This window comes from Daphnia pulicaria, unplaced genomic scaffold (assembly GCF_021234035.1).
Source record: "Daphnia pulicaria isolate SC F1-1A unplaced genomic scaffold, SC_F0-13Bv2 h1tg000140l, whole genome shotgun sequence".
NCBI classification, from domain to species: Eukaryota; Metazoa; Arthropoda; class Branchiopoda; order Diplostraca; family Daphniidae; genus Daphnia; species Daphnia pulicaria.
Window position 1 is genome coordinate 20,001 of NW_025804833.1, and position 10,000 is coordinate 30,000.

A 10,000-nucleotide genomic window follows, 5' to 3' on the forward strand; every position below is an offset into this window, starting at 1 on the left:
AAAGACGGCTAAAAATGGCGAGAAAGAGCGAAAGAAAAAAGTTGGAAAAAATTTCTAAGTCCTAAAATTTCCAAGACCGGTTTTTGGTGGTGACCGGTCGGCGGGTGTGATGGTAAGCCCCGCCTGAGCTCTGGTGAAAGCCCGGCAAAATTTCGGAAATCAACTTTTTCGTACAGTTACTGCCCGGAACATCCACTACTTTCCTATATAGGGAAGAGGTTGTCGAGAAAGAAAAAAGTTGAAAAATTTTCTAAGTCCGAAAATTTCCAAGACCGGTTTTTGGTGGTGACCGGGCGGCAGTTGAGCGGGCGGCCCGGCCTGAGCTCAGGTGAAAGTCCGGCAAAAATTCGGAAATCGACTTTTTCGTACAGTTACTGCCCGGAACATCCACTACTTTCCTATATAGGGAAGAGGTTGTCGAAAAAAAGAAAGTTGAAAAATTTTCTAAGTCCGAAAAATTGAAAAATTTTTCTAAGTCCCGACGACGTGGTAGTGACGTGGTTGGCGGGACTTGGACGTATAAAGGCCGATGAAAAAAAATGGAAATGGAAATGAAAATTTCTCGATTTCCGACGACGGTGTTTGGCAACGACTCTCTCGCCCGGCCACTGGTCGGCGCGAGAGAGGAGTGAGCGAGACCCGTCGATTCGAAAAGAGAAGCCGTCACACCGTCGAGGCGTGGCGGCTCTCAAGTGGGTTGGTCGGGCGTGTCGTGATGACTCGCGACCGTAAAAAATTCCCACTCAAATTCTCCCATTTCCGACGACGGTGTTTGGCAACGACTCTCTCGCCCGGCCTCTGGTCGGCGCGAGAGAGGAGTGAGCGAGACCCGTCGATTCGAAAAAAAGCCGTCACACCGTCGAGGCGTGGCGGCTCTCAAATGGGTTGGTCGGGCGTGTCGTGATGACTTGCGACCGTAAAAAATTCCCACTCGTCGAAAATTTTCTAAGTCCCAACTTTGAAAACGACGGTTCCTGAAAGTCGGCTGGCGGTTGGATGGGGCAATGTCCCCGTCCAATCGCTAAAAATGAGCCGGAAAACGGAGACATTATGCGGCGGAACATTAGTGGTTTTCCTTAGTATAGAAGAGGTCTCGATTCCTAAACTCGGAAAAATTTTCAGAGTCCCAAAAATTTTCGAAGTGTCGAATAGTTTGGTTTCTCGAATTGAAAATTTTTTTCAAATTTGCGACATTACGACAAGCAGCGATTGTAAAGCCCGGTCCAAATTTTTCAAACGAGTCTTACTTCTTGTTAGTCCGCCTGGCCGATACCAAAGAATGGCCGACCGTCGACTATCGGGCGAATAGACGGGTGAAAGAAATAAAGTCGAAGCCGGTGGTTGGATAGATATCGAAGGGAAGGCGAAAGAGGCGAAAAGGAAAGCGCGAAATTTCTTTAGTAGCTTCGACGCAAAAACTTTGGTATCGACGGGGAGCTTTGGGAAATGAAACGAAGACGCAGAATGGGAAGTTGTCCGGTTCGGCGTTAGTTGTAGTTTCATTTCCACCGTAGCTGAGCTCCTTTCCGCCCGCCACTTCACATGATTTTAGTTTCGATTCCGTTCGATCGCGCTTGCACTGTCTTTGTTTTTTTTTCACTGCTTGGATCGCGGCTTTGCTCTAACCAGTTTAGCCCCATGCGATCAAAAAGTCTTAAAAAAAAAAAACCGTTGAACGGAGACGAACTCGATGAGCTGTCGGTGTGTGAAATATCATTCCTTCGGTAAAACCGTTTTCGAAATTTCCGATGGTCGGTATATGTAAAAATATATCCGAACCGCGATGTGGACGGGAATTCAAACGCCCGCTTCACCGATTGGTGCGACAGCTGAGAAGCTCGTCACTCGATCCAACGACTCTTGGTCGAAAAGTTCAGAAGAGGTGCGCGCGTCAAACATTTTTTTGGTTTCGGACGTTTCGTTTCTTCGGCACGTGTGGTTTGTCTGTGGCCGTCTGTGAGAGAAATCGGACGCTTGTTCTTTGTTATTTTACCGTAACAAGACAAGACGGGAAAGATTCTTTCTTCCAAACTTACGGCATCATAACCATCAGCGTTTACCGTCAGCGACGATACGGAAGAGAAAAGAAAATGGTGCGCGTCTTTTCACTTTTTGACACCGTATCAAAAAAAAATTACCGTTCAGGCGGAAATGTGTGTGTGTGTGTGTGAGCCGAGAGATAAAAAATAAAAAAGCCACCAAACAGAACGCTTTCAAATTATTTCGTGCGGCGTGCGCATATTTCACATTTTGCCGTTTGACGGAAGCTCGTTGTGTGGAACACAGAAGTGGAGATGGACGGAGTTGAAGGGGGGCGAAGACGGCCCGGTCGGACAAAGTCAAGAGATTGAAATATACGAGAGAATTGGGTGGAAGTGATGGCAAATCTATAAAATTCAAAAATCGGATGAGATGCGAGGACCGCAAAATGTGGCGTCGACTCTGACTCTCTTTTACTACGAACTTCCCTTCGACGGAAGATATCGAGAGCTGAGCTGAGCGCCCGCTGAGTATGGCCGGCGTAATTACAAACGAGTTACGGTTGGAGCTATATCGATTGTACGTATCCCGAACGTTCATCGAACAAGCCAGATCAACTCGGCGCCCGGTAAGATGTACGCTCAGTTATGGCCATGACACACGAAGGGAGAATTCAAACGGCTGTGAGTGTACGGCCCGCCCGGAGTTGTGTGTAGGCAGTGACCTCTCAAGAAAAAACGTAAAAAATTTTTTTTTGACAGTCACCGGTCTGCGACAAGTAATCAGTACGAAACTTGGGTGCAATGCAAAAAACATTTTGAGAATCCTTGCTTGACAACAACGAATCTAACACGATAAAAAAAACGATCCCCATCGGTGTACCGCTTGCTTTTCTCGCGCTTCGGCGCAGAATCGCTTATTCAGCTGCCCTTGGAATATGTTCGTTTCGTGCATACTTGATCTCGGTCATTCTTCGGTGAACTCTTAAAGAATTGCGCACTTTTATAGGGGTAGTCTGGTTGCTTGTCTCGACTTGAAATGATTTGTTTTTTTCCGCCCATGACTTTCTATACGATGCCTCTATGCTGGCCTCTGACCGCGGTTGTTCCGAGTTTTCTCTTTCTCTTCGAAAGTCTTTGCGGAAAATTCTGCCTCGTGTGACCGTTGAGCGGTGAGGTGTGTGTGTGTGTGTGTGTCGTGCGGGGTGATGCGAGAGTGTGCCTCGGCGGTGGAAAAATAAAAATAAAACTCTGAGCCCACAAAAATTTAAAAGATGTATGCTTGTCAGCTTAGTAAAGCAGGCTTGACTTATGAGCATACAGCACGCCACATATGACCGTCGAAAACCGTAATACGGGAAAAAAAGTTGATGAATATATCAAGACCGGTCGAATGAATCCGATTCACTTTGGGCTCATAGACCGTTGAATGGTCTTTGACTTTGGAAATTGAAATGAAAAAAATCCAACAAACGGATCGGATCGGTGTTTCTCTTCACTGGGACTCGCTGTGACACGCCAGGCGTTGCGATCAAAAATTTTAGTTTCCGAAGAAAAAGAAAAAAAACGAAAAACGTGTTGATTTGGTGTGTGTTTGGTGATGCGTGGGCGAAATAAAAACCCGCAACTCGCCGGATGCATATCAAACAAACATACACGAAATACCTGGTTGATCCTGCCAGTAGCATATGCTTGTCTCAAAGATTAAGCCATGCATGTCTAAGTACAAGCCGCTAGACGGCGAAACCGCGAATGGCTCAATAAATCAGTTATGGTTCCTTAGATCCACTCCATCCTACTTGGATAACTGTGGTAATTCTAGAGCTAATACATGCACTCGAGCCTCGACTGCGGGCTTTCGGGCTCGCAGAAGAGGTGCTTTTATTAGATCAAAACCAGTCGGGGCCGGGCTTTCGGGCTCGCGCACCGTACCAATTTTGGTGACTCTGGATAACTTCACGCCGATCGCACGGCCTTCGCGCCGGCGACGTATCTTTCAAATGTCTGCCTTATCAACTGTCGATGGTAGGTTACGCGCCTACCATGGTTGCAACGGGTAACGGGGAATCGGGGTTCGATTCCGGAGAGGGAGCCTGAGAAACGGCTACCACATCCAAGGAAGGCAGCAGGCGCGCAAATTACCCACTCCCGGCACGGGGAGGTAGTGACGAAAAATAACGATACGGGACTCTTCCGAGGCCCCGTGATTGGAATGAGTACACTTTAAATCCTTTAACGAGGAACCATTGGAGGGCAAGTCTGGTGCCAGCAGCCGCGGTAACTCCAGCTCCAATAGCGTATATTAAAGTTGTTGCGGTTAAAAAGCTCGTAGTCGGATGTCTGTCTTCGGCCGGGCGGCGCCGCTCTGAATCAAGGGTGTTGCGTTTCACGCTCTGGGAGCCCGGGTGTCAAAGCCCGACTCTCTTCACGGTCGGACAACATCGCCGGAGTGGTGGTCGGTGCGTCGTTGTTGTATCTGCGGCCAGAGTTGGAAAGTTCTTTCGGGTTCTTTTTTAAATTTTGGTCGTAGTTGACTCGATTCGCTCCACCCAGTCAATCGTTCGGGGTGCCCTTCACCGGGTGTCTCGGGCGGCCGGCAACGTTTACTTTGAACAAATTAGAGTGCTCAAAGCAGGTGTATCCCAACGCCTGAATATCGCAGCATGGAATGATGGAATAGGACCTCGGTCCGATTTTGCTGGTCTTTTACTTTTGGACCCGAGGTAATGGTCAATAGAGACGGACGGGGGCATTCGTACTGCGGCGACAGAGGTGAAATTCTTGGACCGCCGCAAGACGAACAACAGCGAAGGCATTTGCCAAGAATGTTTTCCTTGATCAAGAACGAAAGTTAGAGGTTCGAAGGCGATCAGATACCGCCCTAGTTCTAACCATAAACGATGCCAACCAGCAATCCGTCGGAGTTACTCCAATGACTCGACGGGCAGCTTCCGGGAAACCAAAGTCTTTGGGTTCCGGGGGAAGTATGGTTGCAAAGCTGAAACTTAAAGGAATTGACGGAAGGGCACCACCAGGAGTGGAGCCTGCGGCTTAATTTGACTCAACACGGGAAACCTCACCAGGCCCGGACACTGGAAGGATTGACAGATTGAGAGCTCTTTCTTGATTCGGTGGGTGGTGGTGCATGGCCGTTCTTAGTTGGTGGAGCGATTTGTCTGGTTAATTCCGATAACGAACGAGACTCTAGCCTGCTAAATAGGTGACGGGTTTTATCAATTGAAACCGAAGGGAGTACGGAGGCGTCGGGATCAGGTGGCGGCGATTCGGGTCTCGGTGGGACTGGTTCCTTTAGTGAGGCAATCTCTCGGCTTGGTTTCGTTGTGCTCTGTTCGTCGGGTGTACGGCCTTCACGGGTTGGTTGCCTGGCGGATGAGGTATGGCGGGGCTTTGTCGGGAATGTCTCGCGGGGGCTGGCTCTATTGTTATTCGGTCGTCGTCATCCCCGGCGATACCTTCTGCTCTCGCGTCCGTCACGCAGTCTTCTTAGAGGGACAAGCGGCGTCCAGCCGCGTGACAGTGAGCAATAACAGGTCTGTGATGCCCTTAGATGTCCTGGGCCGCACGCGCGCTACACTGAAGGAATCAGCGTGTTTCACTCTCCCTGTCCGAAAGGACCGGGTAACCGCTGAACCTCCTTCGTGGTTGGGATTGGGGACTGCAATGATCCCCATGAACCAGGAATCCCTAGTAGGCGCGGGTCACTAGCCCGCGTCGATTACGTCCCTGCCCTTTGTACACACCGCCCGTCGCTACTACCGATTGAATGATTTAGTGAGGCCTTCGGACGGGCTTGTCGGGGTGCCGTCGAGTGGGGAGCAATCTCTGCCCGTGCGGTGCCTACCAACGGCGAGACTGAAAGATGGTCGAACTTGATCCTTTAGAGGAAGTAAAAGTCGTAACAAGGTTTCCGTAGGTGAACCTGCGGAAGGATCATAAACGAACAAGACAAATGTTTTGCGCATATGGCTTTGGTTGAGCACGAAACAACTAAAAGTTGCAAAACAAAAAAACCCCATCAAAAGTCTTTCGGCGTAAGACATCGTATGAACTATGTGTGGGTTGACGGAAGAAAATCATTTATTTTGAACGGGTATCAGGCGCTCTGATGCGCGGTGGTTTAAAGCGGATTCGCCTTTTCAAATTGATTTTTCTTTCCTCTCGGCTCAAAAAAAAACACAAAGTCTTTCGATTTGGTCTATGGCCGTGAGCAAATTCTTCCTGCTTCGATGGTGAATGTCTCTATAGATTCATTCGACCTTTAGCGGCGCTCACAGTGTTGACGTTAGTAGAGTGAAGAATACGATAGCCCGCCTGGGCCGCGAGTACCGAAGGAACAATAAAGGAGATTTTATAAAGTCTTAGTCCCTAAATCAAACACTTTGAAAAATAAAAACTCGGTGGATGGAGAGTCGGAAAAAAAAAAAACATCAAGATTTTGAACGGGTATCAGGCGCTCTGATGCGCGGTGGTTTAAAGCGGATACGCCCAATCGAAATTGTTTTTTTTTGTTTCTCTCTTCGTCTTCGGGATTTTTTGATTCTCGGTGGGGGACGAAAGTGTGAGACTTTACTCTGGACGTTCTTTTCGGGCGTAGATACTCGTGGTTGCGTGCGTGTGCGTCGTATAGACTAACACTCCAAAGCCCGACACTATGCCGTTGAAAACCGAATGTTTTTTAAGCTTGCCCTTCGCCCTCTCGATGAAGTAGGAAGAATTCAAAATCACAATAACACACTAAACCCAAATTCTAGTACGAGTGTTTATCGGAACATTTTCTTTCTGGCTTTCTTTCTCCGCCCTCGCATTCATTTGCTTGGGCGGGTTGGAGAAAAAGAGAGAAGAAAACGAATATGTCGTTTTATATACGACCCTGAACGGTGGATCACTAGGCTCGTGGATCGATGAAGAGCGCAGCAAAGTGCGCTAATCCATGCGAACTGCAGAACACATGGAGCATCGAAATCTTGAACGTAAATGGCGGCCCAGCTTCTCGCTCGGGCCACATCTGACTGAGGGTCGGTCGAATGATGAACGAACAGAGATTTTTTCAGTCTTGGTTTTGCATGTTGGGTCGCGGCGAGATTTATTTTTCACCCGGCCTGACCGCATAAAAGCTCCCGAATCTCTAACGTCTGGGTGCCGCGCGACTTAAGTGTCCGCGATGCCTCAAATACAAAAAAGGGGGAAAAATAAAAGAAGGTTCGCCCTGTTTTGTTTTTTTCCTCTCTATTCAAAAGAAACCTTTTTCGATGGCAAAACAGATGGGAAATTTTTGAGCCAACTCAAAAAAAAATTTTAGAAATAAACACATCTTCTCGAACAAGGTGTCGGCTGCGTGTGCGCGATATACCGCTTCAACGCGAGTTTAGTTGTGTGTGTGCGCCGGGCGTGTCGAAGTGTCGACCACCGCGAATTATCACTCACTCTAACCGCTCGTTATGCAAGCTTGGTTCGCGCACGACGCGTTGTTTCAATACAAAAAGCCGCAGGACGCCCTGTCACTTTTCGTAAATTAATTTTTGCGAATAACGAGAGACTCGCTTTATTTCGAAAAAAAAAAATTTGAACCGGCAATTATTCAATCTTTCCCGGCTTTAAAACGCCAAAGTCTGCCGAGCTAGATAAAGTGTTGTCTCCTTTTGAAAACAAACAATTCATTCTGACCTCAGTTTAGATGAGACTACCCGCTGAACTTAAGCATATCAGTAAGCGGAGGAAAAGAAACTAACAAGGATTCCCTTAGTAGCGGCGAGCGAACAGGGATGAGCCCAGCACCGAACCTCGCGCCCGGTTGAGCGGGTGCCGAGGAATGTGGTGTTCGGGAGGATCGTGCGCGTCTGTCCGGTATCTATCGTCCAAGTCTCCATGAACGGGGCGAGCAACCCACAGAGGGTGTCAGGCCCGTAGATAAGACGAGCCGAGACCGTGCATCGGATCCCTTCCCAAGAGTCGGGTTGCTTGAGCGTGCAGCCCTAAGCGGGAGGTAAACTCCTTCTAAGGCTAAATATCGCCACGAGACCGATAGCGAACAAGTACCGCGAGGGAAAGTTGAAAAGAACTTTGAAGAGAGAGTTCAAGAGTGCGTGAAACCGTTCAGGGGGTTAAACGGGTGGGCCCTCGAAGGTCGAACAAGTCCCCGCTCCCGGCACTTGGTTGTATGCCCTTAACGCTGCATGGAGACTGCCTGAATTGGCGGCTCTCTTGCATAAGTCGTTCTGCGATCGCAATAGCCACGCCAAGGTCCGCAAGTGGGGGGCCTAGTAGGACTCCGCGACCGACTGGGTGTCTGTTACACGGGGCGTCCGTTAGCGAGTTTCGTGGTTACCTTCGCGGGTGCCGCGATGACGAGCGCGGCGTTTCCCAACAGTACTGCCCGGTCGTGACCTGTCTCCTCCCGGGAGGTGTCGTAGCTTTTTTTTGTAAAAGAGAAAAAGTTGCGGTGCTCAACCTGTGGAGGCCCAGAGCGGAGAGTAGAAGTCGGGTCCCACCCGACCCGTCTTGAAACACGGACCAAGGAGTCTAACATGTGCGCAAGTCGTCGAGAAATTATCAAACTAAACTCGCGAGGCGCAATGAAAGTGAAGCGGCCCCGATGAGGGTGCATCCGCGAGGGGTGATCCCGTCTCGAACAGAGCGGGCGCAACCCCAGGGCGTCCGAATGCTCGCGAGATCTTTCCCCCTTAAAAGGGTTTGGTCGAGTCGGCCGGACGAACCCAGAGCGCACACGTTGGGACCCGAAAGATGGTGACCTATGCCTGGCCAGGACGAAGCCAGGGGAAACCCTGGTGGAGGTCCGCAGCGATTCTGACGTGCAAATCGATCGTCGGAGTTGGGTATAGGGGCGAAAGACTAATCGAACCATCTAGTAGCTGGTTCCCCCCGAAGTTTCCCTCAGGATAGCTGGTGCTCGCAAAGAGAACAAACGGAGTTTCATCCGGTAAAGCGAATGATTAGAGGCCTTGGGGTCGAAACGACCTCAACCTATTCTCAAACTTTCAATGGGTGAGAAGCCCGGCCTTTTTCCTTGATTGAGGCCGCGGCAATTGATTTGAATCTGAGCGCCCAGTGGGCCATTTTTGGTAAGCAGAACTGGCGCTGTGGGATGAACCAAACGCCCGGTTAAGGCGCCTAAACGACGCACATTTCGGATCCCACGAAAAGGAGTTGGTTGCTAAAGACAGCAGGACGGTGGCCATGGAGGTCGGAATCCGCTCAGGAGTGTGTAACAACTCACCTGCCGAAGCAACTAGCCCTTAAAATGGGAGGCGCTATAGCGTCGTGCCTATACCGGGCCGTCGGTCGGCAGAGCGAATAACGTCCGTGTCAGCTCGAAGAGAGCGACGGCGCTGAGGCCCCGACGAGTAGGGGGGTCGCGACGGTGAGCGTAGAAGGGTTGTGGGCGTGAGCCTGCCCGGAGCCGCCGTCGGTGCAGATCTTGGTGGTAGTAGCAAATACTCCAGAGGGATCCTGGAGGACTGACGCGGAGAAGGGTTTCATGTGAACAGTGGTTGGACATGAGTCAGTCGATCCTAAGCCGCAGGCGAAAGCCGACCTAGTGACGGGCGTGATGTGTTGCATCTATCGTATGAGTAGCGGGCGTGGTTGTGGTTGAGTCGTGTGTCGGTGATTCTTCTGTGGTGTGCGCGAAGAGAAAAAATCTAAAGTTGCGGGGTCAAAGAAAACACATGAATAAGAAAGCTTGTGAGAATGATAGAAGGTTAAAAGAAGTGTCTTTTTCCTTTTTTTGATTTCTCTTAGCCGGTATTTGATTGTTTTTCTCCCGTCTCTTTTATTTTCCTAGTACCGTTCATCGCGTTATGGCATCGCATGCTTCTTTCGCAGCGCCTTCGAAAATATGAAACCATGTATCGTATAACGTGAGACGCCACCCAGGTTAAGGCGAAAGGGAATCCGGTCCTGATTCCGGAACCAGGCTGCGGCTACGTCCGCGATAAAACGACTTTAACCCTCGTAATGTCACGGTCGCGGTAACGCGACAC

The 10,000-nt window shown here is 49.7% G+C and overlaps 3 non-coding genes across 3 annotated transcripts in view; all 3 read left to right on the forward strand.

The window, feature by feature from the left end:
- The first annotated feature begins 3,641 nt into the window (after window positions 1-3,641).
- LOC124319222 lies at window positions 3,642-5,936 on the forward strand. Its single transcript, XR_006912917.1, has one exon. It is a non-coding gene; the product is annotated as a small subunit ribosomal RNA (ribosomal RNA).
- A 930-nt stretch (window positions 5,937-6,866) lies between these two features.
- On the forward strand, window positions 6,867-7,019 carry LOC124319230. The gene has a single exon (XR_006912926.1). It is a non-coding gene; the product is annotated as a 5.8S ribosomal RNA (ribosomal RNA).
- Window positions 7,020-7,660: 641 nt separating this feature from the next.
- LOC124319227 overlaps window positions 7,661-10,000 on the forward strand; it is a 4,576-nt gene continuing 2,236 nt past the window's right edge. Inside the window, exon 1 of the ribosomal RNA XR_006912923.1 lies at window positions 7,661-10,000. This exon is cut by the window's right edge and continues 2,236 nt beyond it. This is a non-coding gene — a ribosomal RNA (large subunit ribosomal RNA).